General features: G+C 35.0%; 1 protein-coding gene across 1 annotated transcript in view; it reads left to right on the forward strand.

The window, feature by feature from the left end:
* The first annotated feature begins 9357 nt into the window (after positions 1-9357).
* Positions 9358-13768, forward strand: part of LOC111054291 — a 118340-nt gene continuing 113929 nt past the window's right edge. Inside the window, exon 1 of the mRNA XM_039420419.1 lies at positions 9358-9487. The gene's annotated coding sequence lies outside the window, so the exon portion shown is untranslated. The remainder of the gene's footprint in view (positions 9488-13768) is intronic.

A 13768-nucleotide genomic window follows, 5' to 3' on the forward strand; every position in this document is an offset into this window, starting at 1 on the left:
GCATTTCAATCTTCAACTTGGTGCCAACCTAACAAAGTCAATTCAACTTAATGCCAACCTGACAAAATTTTTAATTTAGTTACCAGAACAACTTTTTCGAAGAAGTACTCTCTCTAGATTATAGTTCTATATTAACATATGGTATGGACATTTCAATTATAATTTTAAGATATTGGAATAAGAAGAATATACATGCTAAGAGAACTTTAAACCCTTAAAAAGCACCCTTAGAGTTAAAATATCGCCAAAAGATTTCTTATTGCGCCTCTAAAGGGCAAACTGAACATACCTACCAAATTTGAACGTTTTTGGTCCGGTAGATTTTTATTTCTGCGAGTGAGTGAGTCAGTCAGTGAGTGAGAGCCATTTCGCTTTTATATAATCATATAGATGAATATATGTTTTTCAACAAAGGGATGATCCTACTGTTAACGTGTCGTCTAATTATGGCAGATTTCGATAATCGACTTAAACTTTTATAGCAATTGATACAATATTCTGATAATACAGAACTGTTCACAAGTATTTACGAAGTGAAATATTTATATTTCATTGATGGTTTATATTGATATTATTTAAATAGAATATATTAATAAATTTATTTACATTGATATTTTCAACACAAAAAAGGCGCTCATTTGCAACACATCACTTGAATGTTATTGCATAATTATTTTGCGTGTTACTATAAGGTCAACAATTATTATTACTTTTGAAAATCCGGAAAGGCACACACCACACCTTGTGACCTGTTTTGCGTAGCGTGACTCTATTCTAATAGGATACAAGAAAGCAGCAACTGATCACTATCTCGAATGATATGGCTTGCATTGGTTTCGGAAATTCGTTTGACTAATTGATGTCAACAACAACTGTTATCTTGTATGTTCCATGCTTATTTTCAATTACAGCTGAATAAGAGACCACCAAATGACCAGAAAACTTCCTCTATATAAATGCTTACTTGTTTAATTATTCTCATGCATACAAAATATCTCATACAAATATCAAGTACACAACCGTTGTATCCATTCAAAATACAGTTAATACAGTGGTTATAGAGTGTACAGAAACAGTACACACTGTGTCGAAATACCCTTTCTCACCACACATCACAGATTGCTGATACTTGTACCGTGGCCTGTGACGGGATGGGTCTGAGAGGGAGACGGGATGGGAGAGATGGGTCTGTAATTTGGAAATTAATTTCTAGGTCCTAATTTGTAAATTGGGGTAATTTTAGAAATTTTTAGGTTTTATGCAAACTGTCCTGTACAAGTCCTGTAAATTTATTGGATGATGGATAGGATTTATTGATGGATAAAGATTTTCTTTGATTAATTATTCATTGGGAATGAGATCATACTCCAGAGCATCCCTACCTTCAAGACTACATAATCACCTTCATAAGTTCATCTTTTGTGTCCTAATCAAACTCGAATACTGAATCAATTCCATACCCAGACGAGAAATATTGATTGAAATTGTTAGTTATCTTTAATATTTTGGATTTGAGTGGCGTATCCATTTTTAGAAAATGCAATGAATGGAAATGATTGATGGCTTTTTGCTTTTCCAGCAATCTCTTCCACTATGGTCCTCACCTTTTGTAGATTATCTGAAACCTCATCAATTGTATTCCTGTTATGTTTGGCTCGCTTAATGATTAAGTGTAATCAGTTTCTGAAGCGGATGAATTCGTTACATCATAAAAACTCACGAATGATTCCAAATTGTAGATAAATTGATCCTCTACGAGCTCAGCTGCCTAGAATCCATCTTGAATCACTTTTGCATATCATAACTGCCAAGACCATCAATGTGAAGGAAATATCTACAAATTCCTGATTTTTTTCAACAACTGAATTTTAATTTACGAACAAATTTTTTCATGACACGTTTACAGCAAATGAAAGAGGAGATTCCATTGTACATTTCAAGATCAAGTAATGTTTTTTATAATAAAGGGTTACTGAAATACATAGCTTGGATTATAGAAATAGGTTTTTTCTGTATATTGAAATACCAGAAGTACTCTCAAAAGTTATTTTTCATTTTTCGACCAAATTTGACTTCTGACGCATGTTTTGATCCGCCTTGACGAGCTGGGAAGAATGAAGTGTAGTACGATGAGAACCGAGCATTGTGTCGAAAGTTATGAGTGTTTGAGATTTTAAATTTTTGACTAAACAGATAATAGTGGAAACAACAAGAATATTGAAGATAGTTTTCAATGAATGGATTGGGAATAATGTAGGCGTATACCGAAAAAATATTCAATTACTAAAATACTGTCTGGAAATATTTGAGAAGGACATACTTTTGAAATTCCAGTTGTTACCTCCCAGGTAGATGTTTGCAATGAAGCAAACAGGTGATTGGAGATGTGCAATGGAACTTCTTGATTACAGTACTTATGAGTGAAAACTGTCCGTTCATTGATGTATACTTTTATTACTGAGGAGTGAAAGTCTTCAGTTCACGCACATTAAGAATGCAATCAACTCGCAAGATGTACACAGAATGTGACCTCAATCAGAACCGAATCTCTCGAGAACAGATTGGATCCACTACTAAACTGAACGCCCATCCCTTCTGTTGTCTGCCTTGCCAACAATGGCTCTAATATCTTTTCAATTACAATTTAACGTTTATATGCCGTGTGATACTTCCACTGTGACTTCACTTAAGAGACTCTTCGTCTGATAGTGACGCTCTATTCCTCTGAAGGAATACTTTCTATTTCTATCCACTTTAATCATGAGTACCAATTTGACCATTCTACAGCCATCTAAAAGTTTTTCAGTATTGCATCCTGTCTTTGATCATAAAATTAACCAAGTACGGAATAGTAATCAGACAAACAATATGTCATTGGAAAAACATTTTCTGCCATATATTTTATTAGTCATGCAGTAGTTTCATTGTCGTAATGGAATGATGAATTTTAATATATTTATAGAATAGAAATAATATCAAATTCCTCACTCTTATAAAGAGGGCTCAACATTCGAATAGAACAGTTTCTTTGATTTAATTTATGAAGTTAGAGAAGTAATGTAATGAAACTAGTTTGGCAATATCCAATAGTTTTCATTCAATATGGAGATCAACTACATCCATTTCATAGCAACATAGACATTTTATAAAGTTTGTCCTGTTGCTTTTTGATACTTATCCACAATCGAAAGTAAAATTCCCGATCTGAACGGCATTTATTGTACGATTCGAACAAATTAGCTGAACAATTCTGGAGAGTTGAGTGGATTGTTACAGTCCTGTTTAATAAATGTTCAGTTTTACTTTTTATTCTATTGGGGATGAAGCCCACATAAGCATTAGTCTATAGCCTGTTTGTTGGTAATGGAAAGTACGTGGGTCATTTGATGAGATGATCAAACATCCATGCCTACCGGTGGGATTCGAACCCACGAACAGGTAGCGCTAGCAAACTGAAGGGTGCAACGCCTTAGTCATCTCAGTTAACCTGGCCGGCTGTTTAATTGATCAATAATAATTGAACAGTTATTATTAACTGTTCAATTGTTAATCATGATGTTGTTTGACTTGTTGATTTTTTCTGTTAACACTCCTATTCGGTGATTTATGGTTTTGGCCAGAGATGGATCTATAGTAGTAGTCATATCTTGTCATTATCATCATCACCATCATCCTCAAAAAGTCAGTATGTTAGTAATGATTGGAATAGCCTCGCACGAGTTGATGATGTAGAATTAAGTTGGATGGAATCTGTACGCAACGATGCTAGGCGCAACTCTAGCAGCTGTTGAACAATAGAAGATTCTGATACTTTTCAGAGCAAGCCTAGAAACTTTTCTCACGGCAGTGATGGAGGGAGAGGGCTAGAGTGCGGCTGCGGTGCTGTGAGAAAGACAACTAACCCCCGCCGTCCGGCGAGCTGCAAAAACGACACTCCGTTCCGAGAAGAGAACGGACCACGGCTGCGGGGACACACGTCCTATGTATGCTCTGCTCTGCTCTGCCCACCTGCCTTTTAGGGTGTCGCCAGCGGCTACTAACTGCTTTGTAATCCATTGCCATCTTCATCTTGCCCCCCCCCCACTGAATCCCCTACTACTTGATAAATTTCGCACTGTACTTGGCCAAAATCAATTGAAAAATATTTCGATTCTCATATTTTGAAAAGTTTATGAATAGTTTTACATAATAATTTCTGTTCTATATAGTAAGATTCACATTATAAAGTCAACACCTGATTTACATTGGTTTGCTATCCTTGTCTGTCATTAGAAAAAGCGGACAGCTCTATTTTTCTCTAGCTTTGAACCGTTGCTGAATTGTTCTTAGACAATGTAGAATTCTGACAAAATAGATTTCATATGGTCGTGGGTCCCAGTCTGCACATGTCTTGAATATTTTATCATCTACTTCCTTCTTGACGAAAAAACAATGAAATTGATAATTATCAACAAGAATGAACAATTATTATTAATAATATATCAGATTTACCGGGATGACTTGTATCATGCTGTCTACTGTAGCAGGTGGTGGAAATATTGAAATTGACAACTCTGTAGTCCTATCATTGTCTTGCAATGTACTGTCTTTGCAACGTGAATCTCACAATATTATCTCATATGAAATAGAAAATAGCAACTCTCAACTAACTATTGAGTGGACTGAGGATCACAACTTCATGGAACATGGTTGATTGTCAAGCAAATATTCAATGACTACTGAAAGTCCATGATTGATGCTTATGCGGCTATAAACACGTACGTGGATGTTAGAATAGTTCACATTATAATATGATTCAAATAAAAATCAATGAAATGCTGATATTTGCTTCAAAAATTCAAATTTTGAATTATCCCTCACCTTGACTAGCCTTGTTGAATAATAATACAAAGGGTAATATAAAATGTTTTGAGCTGAAAGACAAGTTTCCACCGTGAACGAGAAGAGAAAGATACTGAAATAACCAATTTGCCACAAAGCATTAGAAATTGATGAGGCAAACTGCAAAATTAATGAAGTAGTAGGAATGATCTTATTATTCACTAGCCGTCAGGCTCGCTTCCCTCGCCATATCCGTCTAGCCAGGGGGCTTCGTCCAAGATTGAGATCAGCAGGCTCGCTTCGCTCGCCTGCATTTTTCATTTGAGCATTTTTATCATATGTTAGGATGATCCAGTCGGGGTTCAGACTAAACGTCTGGCTAAACGGACTAGTAATGTAATATTCCCAGGATTGAAGTAGCAGTGCCTAATCAATTTTTCCGCGATAAATGCATTTAAATCTTCAACTTGGTGCCAACCTAACAAAGTCAACTCAACTTAATGCCAACCTGACAAAATTATTAATTTAGTTGCCAGTTAACAACTGTTTCGAAGAGGTACTCTATCTAGATTATAGTTCTATAGTAACATATGATATGGAAATTTCAATTATAATTTAAGAGATTGGGAGAAGAAGAATATACATGCTAAAAGACGAACTTTAAACCCTTAGAGTTAAAATATTGCCAAAATATTTCTTAGTGCGCCTCTAAAGGGCCAACTGAACATACCTACCAAATTTGAACGTTTTTGGTCCGGTAGATTTTTAGTTCTGCGAGTGAATGAGTGAGTGAGTGAGTCAGTGAGTGAGTGAGTGAGTCAGTGAGTGAGTGAGTGAGTGCCATTTCGCTTTTATATATATAGATAATATTGAATGAGAGAATTTGCTTAGAGTAAAACTAACTATCATGCTTTCAAGCAGTTTTGCGGAATCCACCTGTGGAAAATATCTAGTGATAGCTTTCTAGTTAATAGATACTTTTGTATATTATGTTTTCAGATTCACTTGACTAGCAAGCCTTCGTTAAAGAAGTCGGTCAAACTTTACTCTGAGTCAGAACGAAGTGCTCGGGTCATTAACAAGTATTTCAATTTAACTTGGTGATCAAATTTGTGAGACCTTCTTGATGAAATTATGATGGCAAGTCTCACATTTTTCTTGTGAACCTGTTAAACATGATCACTTAGATAGATTTCCATTGATAGACCTTATTTGTTGTAAGCCACGTTTCAATGCATAACGGACTGAAATGTATTTGGTGAGTTATGCCAGCAGAATACTTTGCATTCATTGAGTGTTCAGATACAATGATGCATATTTTTTGTTTTCCTATCGGGGACCTTGATAACTGAGAAGTGGTGTCCAATATTTGATCCGTGTAGTGCATTACCAATGCACTTGTTAATTTCCCAGTTTCAATTCTTGTTCTTAGATTGAAATATTTGAGATTCTGATCCATTCTTGAGATATAAAAATAATGTTTCTATTATTGGCAACAATTTATAATTCAAAGTACTGTTATTTCGAAGAACTTGAAGAGATAATAAAGAAACTGGCAAACAAAAGATCATATGATTGTTTCAATATTTCAAACAGTTTGGTTAAGCAAACAGCAGTACATATCTTGGAGCCTCTTTCTTCCATATTCAACAGATCAATGCAAGTCGGTTATGTTCCATCCAAGCTGAAATAATTGTCAAAAATAGTTCCCAATTATAAGAAAGGCTGACATGAACTTCGCAGAGAATCATACTTCCAGTAGCTAATCCACCAATATTTCTAAAAAATTTTGAATATGTCATTCTTCAAAGGTTGAGAAAATATTTGAGCCAGTTGCGTTTATTGTCTCCCAAACAGTTTGAGTTTTGGCCAGGTATTTCAACAGGAGACGCTCTCTTCTCATTCATGGATGAAGTTATCAAAACAGCGGATGGTGGAACTATGGCATGTGGGTTGGTGGCAGACCTCTCAAAGGCGTTTGATCTTGTCAATGAGGAAATCTTGTCTCGTAAGCTGCAGCTGTATGGATTCAGGGGCGCGGTTCTCAGATGGTTTGACTCATACCTCACTGACAGATATCGACGGGTGGAGACTCAGTCATCTCAATTCGTTTATAATTCTGAATGGGAGAAGACAAGGAGTGGGGTACCTCAAAGCTCGGCTCTTGGGCCATAACTGTTTCTCTTGTACATCAACGATTCACCTTCATACCTGGAACCTGCGCATTGTGTATTGTATGCCGATGATGTGAGCATCTTATTGAAGTGCAATAGTCAACAAAAACTAGAGTCTGAGTTCAAAAACGTTCTTGTTAAACTAGTGAAATGGTTAACCGCTCAAAAACCAAGCAAATACCTTTCAGAACAGCTAGAGGGACAACTTTGGAAGTAGAAGACGACAGACATGTATAACCTGTAGACATATAAAAGTTCTAGGAGTGCCATTGGATTCAGAAATTTCTTGAAGATCTTGTTTGGAATCTTTAAAAGTAAGTTGAGCTCTGTAATATTCATACTTGGAAACTTGAAAGTATTTTGAACACAAGAACTTTGAAAGACATGTATTTTGTAATGCTCCATTCTCTCCTGACCTTTACGGTAGAATATTTTGAGGGAAATGTCAAGTGATCGACATTCCAAATCCAGAAGAGGGCGATACGAGTGATTGTTGGAGACCGTACTTTAAAGAGATGAAAATTCTCCTCCTAAATTTAGGAGCCCAACCTGAATCAAGTACACCTAAATTTAATAGAAATGCAGCAGCCCCCCCCCATCGATTGTAGACCTAAACAATGGTCGCCAGTATTCATTTCAAGCACTGCTGACCTTTTGAAGAGCTCGAATTAAAATTATCAGTTTAGAAATTTTATAATATTTTTTGGGAATGTAGAACGAAGAGACCGGGAATGAAGACCACGAATCATATGAGAAATAAGATAATTTATTATTATGGCGAATGATGAATGAGTTATTATTAATATTTCATTCAGTATTTGTAATGAATAGTATTTGTAATGAATAGTATTTCAGTAATGAATGAGTGTTTAATTCATTCATTTACTCATCATTCCAGATTACTGGATTATTGGGTGAACTACTCATTTTTTCTTATGCACTTTCAATGTTATCCTGTTATATCCTCAAGAAGGACCGAGAAGTGAGTCAATTTTGTTGGCCAACGAACTCGATCTGTACAGTAATGTACTTCAAAGAATACGTTCAGAAAATTTGAAGTTGATTGATGAAAGCAACTGAGGCTATCGTCGAACATACAAACTCTCAAACACAAAAGCCTGCAAACGTACAACGACTTGAGCCCCTAGTCATCAGTAGGAGCTTGCTACCATACGTCGTCTGCTAGTCACAATTGATTAATAATAATATTTCTAGTGATAATCGTAGTTCGTGATGGATTCCAAAATTGATGACTTGATTTTATCATGTGGGAAATTAGGATTGTTATGTAATTAAAATGAATGTCTGATTTCATCTTATTTATTCGTCGGATTCCATCACTAAAAATTAAGAAATAGTCCAAAGTCAAATATTCTTCAGGATTTTGATAAATAGTCCATATCTCTAAATAGTGTTTTTAAGTGATAGGCTTATTGAAGACTGATTCCTTGGCCAAGTTATGAACGGGACGTTCCAACAGGATGTTTCATAAACATCGGCAGTTGGAGGTCCTCTGATGTCCTCTTCCCATAACCCATGCACGAGACTGGAAGCCTGGAACTTATGTGAGCATCGCCTAAGCAAGTGTATGACCGCCACCTGGAGACGAACGCTATCAAATTCAGAAAACAAGTGATCATTCACTTAATTAATGAAAACTCATCTAAACGATAATATTTAAGCTGGAAAATAACGAATGAGCAAATACCCCGAATTCAAAGGGAAACCGATTCCGGGGACATAATATGAAAAATACCACTGCTTGAACCATGAAAAAGAAGTCCAAAAGGAGCTTATTATGACAATTCTGAATTCTTGTAAATTTTATTTTCAAAGGCTAGTTTACAATAATCACGATCAGATACTTTTTATTGATTACATATCAAATTCGACATTTGATGTTACACTATTCAATACTAATAAAACAAATGTGGCATAGAGGAGATAAAAGTTGGCCGACAGTTCGAGGAGTTCATGGAAATGTTGAAAACAGATGTTATTAAAAATGTTAATCGATTTGCCCGGAGTGATATATAAAGATTTTGGCCGGTGGTTGGGCGAGTGGTGGTTGGAGGGAACCGGTATGAATAAATTGACGGCGGCGGCGGCGGCGGCTGCGGCGTGGCGTCGTATCGGTGACTGGACGCTGGTCTCCGCGGCAGCCAAATTCTAGTAACCCGGTTCGTGAGCAGGCCGACGCACGCGCGAGCGCGCTGACACGCACACACACTTGCACACACCAAAATAATTATTAAGAATTCCATTCTTGGCGTGGTGGTGTCGATGCCCTTGTTGTGTGCCCCACCACCTGTGCCTGCCTGGGTCGGGGCTGGCTGCTGACTGCTGACTGGTGGCCCTGGCAGTGCATGGTGGACTGTCGCCCGGTCAGCGACAACATGCTTCTTGTGGCTGTGCTCGTGGTGTGGCCTCGGTGTGAACTGTGATAGTGACATGTTTCTCTGGAGCCTTTCTGTCTGACAAACACCAATCAGGTAGGCCTGCTACTACTACTGCTACTACTCGTTACTGCCTCTGCTCCTCATTATCGCCTACCAAATAACCTTCAACTTGAACTCGGCCGCCGGCTCTCGTTTCCTTCTACACGCTATCTATCAATTTCCATCACTTCGAATATTGTTGCAAGCCACACAAATAGTGAAAAATGTTCTTGTTACTGTGCATTAGTAAAGGTGGAGCATTTGTGGTTGATATACAAATGGCTTAGAAAGACTTGGATTTGACATAGACACATTGTTATGCAAATAACAAATAACTAGAAGCTAGTTCTTGCTTTTCACCATCGGCAATCTCTCTCTTTCATATAAGTTATTGAATCTCTCAAATTTTAATTAAATACATAAGCGTGTAACAATGGTGTAATTAGAACCAGTTCCTCGTTATCTTAATAAATGGTTACTTGTGAAAATTTCAAGTACTTTGAATAAAAATGTTAATGTTCATGTGTACCCTTCTTGTGGTTTATAACTTCATGAGTGTGGTCTATTAGCTCGATGAATAGTAGTTATGTGAAATTTATCGCATATGAATAGAATTTCATTATAGAGAATTTCAAGCCATAATAAAAAGGAGAATGTGACCGAAATTCAGGTCAGAAAATCCAAAAAATATACGTTAAGGCTATTGTGTTAATGACATCACAATCTGCTGTGACTTGTAACAATAATGGGGGTTTACATTATTTCTCTTCATAGGGTTGAAACACGTAACATCCGGTAGACCGCATTGTAGGCTCAATTATGTAGATACCTGCTAAATTACACACTCAAGATAATGGAAGTAGAAGATTTAAAACAAAGTCATGAACAAAAGTTTCAATTTCATTTAGATTCAACCCCTGGATTCCATCAGTCTTATGAACTTAGGACAATACCTATTAAGGAGCACATTGCACATCTATCACATTTTACTGAGTACAATTCCTCTAGTGATTATTCAAACAGGGGGGGGGGGGTTTGAATCCTGGCAAATAATCTACATTATGAGAATTAGAATTGATACTCCTATAAAACACTTTTGATCCTCCTTTCTCATACTATTTTGCAATTCTCACAAGAATCAGTGAAAGCGTTATTAGTATAGTTTGAAATTATATGGTGATTAATGCTCTTTCATTGATAAAGCAAAGAAAAGTGAATTTCAAACATAATTGAGGAGGTTACAGTTACCTCACCACACAATATTATACATTATACTATTCATACATTTTAATTTTCAATGATAGCTGAACGCACAACCCATCATGTTCGATGGTGACTTGTATGATGGGTAAGAAGGAAGCAAATGTAGGAACCAATAATTTTATTATCAGTCTTAAATGGTGATTTACCCTTGATTTGATTAAGATTTACATCTTACATGTATCTCAAGAACCAGTTGTAGTTAATGATTTCACCTTCTCCTAAATCAATAAACTGTCAGCATGCTTTCTTATTATAAGTCACTGCTTTCACTCTTGAAAATTTCACTATTCCACTAATGATGTCTATAATCGATTTTGATTTCAGATTCACATAGCTTTCAAAACTATCTTGATAGGTCTGATCAATTACTCGATTTGTGAAGAATTAGGAGATATTGTGCTGAAAACAGTCTTTCCAATACTCTGAAGTTTATTTATACCATCTCATCCAATTCAAAATCAGTTATGTCTTATACATAATCTTCTCAGAAATTGATCGCTTGAACCCTAATAAGCCGCACTATTTGTGATTCAACTTTCTCGATTTGTGTATTAATGATTCTGTGAAGCATTTTTGGCCTACTTGGTCTTACAAAATTGAAAATATAATATAGATTTGTTTTCAACCTGACATCACTTATATTAATTAATTGATGTTGATTATAAAATTTAATTTTGAATGTTCACATACTAACGTTTAATCAGATCATTTCTCAAAATCTAGAAGAAGCTTTAGACTTGATCTGTTCATTTCTTCCTAATGTGTTGGTTGTGTTTTATCTACAATTGAAAATGGTTGGATGCATTTAGCATCAAATCAAATATATTATAATATGAAAAATATATATATATATATATATAATTTAGCAAGTTCAATATTCATGGTTAATCATTACTATTCGATGATTTTTTCCAATAAATTTTAAACATCACTAGTATCGTAGACTGGGTCACAAGTCACACAATGTATGTAAAAAATGGATGTAGGCTATTAGGAAGAGATGAAGACAAACCCACATATATAAGGTCTCGTCTTAAAGAATAATGTCTAGCCGGTTGTCAGTGTTCAGCTCTAGCAAGATAAATGGCTTTCTTAATAGTGAGTTAATTTAATGGATGACTCTGTAATTTTCATGTCGACGAACAAATCAGTTAGTCTATCTCTAGTGAATGAGCAGAGTACTTTACAGGTTATTAACTAGGCGTTGTCCTACCTGCCTATATGTTTGACAGAATGACAATGATCAATCCGACGGAATAATTAAAAGCAGAATATTATTGCTCCTATATGAATCTAATATTACTTGGTATCATAATTCTTCTTTTGATTGATTAGTTTTGGTTAGCATACCTTTGGCTCAAATCATCATTAAGATGATTATAATTGAAATAATAATACTATTATTTGAATATACTATTAAATCAATTATTTGCCTTTATTCATTTTATCTATCAATCATTCATATGTTTCAATGCATATTCATTTGTAATTATATCTGCAATTCAATCGGGAATAATTTTCCATTACAATGAATAATTTTGAAACAGAATACCTCCATAGCAGATTATTTCAAAGAATTTAGGTTATGTGTTCAAACGATAAATCCTCATTTTCCCTTGAAGTGATAGTTGGGTACAAAAAATAGAACTTCTCCCTTCAGAAGTCTAGTTGACCTTCTCACTCTAATTGAACTCGTACAATAATGCTTATAACAAAATGCTGATTTACTGTTTAAACCAGATTTGATTCATTGAACATCTATTACTTTTGATTTTATACTTTCAAGTTTACATGGATCAAATTGTAAAATTTCAAATCCAAATCAGTTATGATTACAGAATTGAGAGAGATGGTAATATAGTCTTGGGAAATACAATTTGTGTAAAAACCTATGAGGGAATTGAATAAATATTATTCATCTATATTTCGTCTACAGATATTGCTGTTCTCCTGTTCCAATGTATATTGGTTTTCATTATCAGATTTATTTAGTATTTTTTCCTCAATTGTTGGGAGAAGGTTTTTGATTGAGGATTTTATTTTAATAGAAAAAACAACTTTTATGTTGCCTTAAAACTATGGTTTTCCATCTTGGAGCAATTTAATTTTTTTTTTGAGGCGGTAATGTGAAACATGATGTTGGTGCAGAATTTCAAGAGAAAATTAATGGTGAAAACCAATATCTCATAACGTTTCAAATATATTTTCATTGAAATATATATCAATAAATAATCATACAAAAATGAAACAAATGAGTACATTGAAAATTTTTGAACAATCCAAGTAATTTAAATAATCTGAAAATATCAAAATTCAGTTTTTATGTGTCAAGAACACTCATGGTTACATCTATTCACATCTACTCACATCTCTAACACTTTAGCCTATACTGTAAATTTCCATCTGATAGAGATTATTAATGAAGTCATTTACTGCATTTAATTTTTCGAATGATTCATTAGTATCTTTGAATGTGAATATCATTTGAACGGTTTGAGATATCAATGTGCGGTTTTCGCCATTCATTTTCTCTTGAAATCCTGTATTGAGATCATGTGAATTAAATGACCACCTTCCTATTTAAAAGAGTGAAGTTGGATTCAAATGGCGGATCAAAGATGGTTGATCAAAATTTTGAAGTCACAGAAACGTGTTTTTTTTATTCGAATAGGATCCCCAATCTAACCTACTGTCAAATTATCCCTGTAAGAGAAATATGAAGTTGCTTTCATAATTCTCACCAACTCTGTAAATAAGGCAAAAAACTCTCTATAAAAGGCATGTTCCTTTGCAATAGATAGCAGAAATAGCTTAAGCGAGGTTTGCGGGTTGCATATTATACCCCGTTTTTGAACTTTACGCTTGTAGAACTGACTGACCTGAGAAAACTTTGATGAAAGTCATTAAAAATTTTGTTTCTTTCCATTGTTTACTATCTCATATGCATATTGAACACCGAAAGTCATTGTATACCATATTGATTTAGCGAGGTTTGAGGGTTGCATATTATATATACTCCGTTTTTGGAACCGCATCTGTTTATTTCCTTAGTAGCCTACATACATAATTTTT

This window comes from Nilaparvata lugens, chromosome 1 (genome assembly GCF_014356525.2).
Source record: "Nilaparvata lugens isolate BPH chromosome 1, ASM1435652v1, whole genome shotgun sequence".
NCBI lineage: Eukaryota > Metazoa > Arthropoda > Insecta > Hemiptera > Delphacidae > Nilaparvata > Nilaparvata lugens.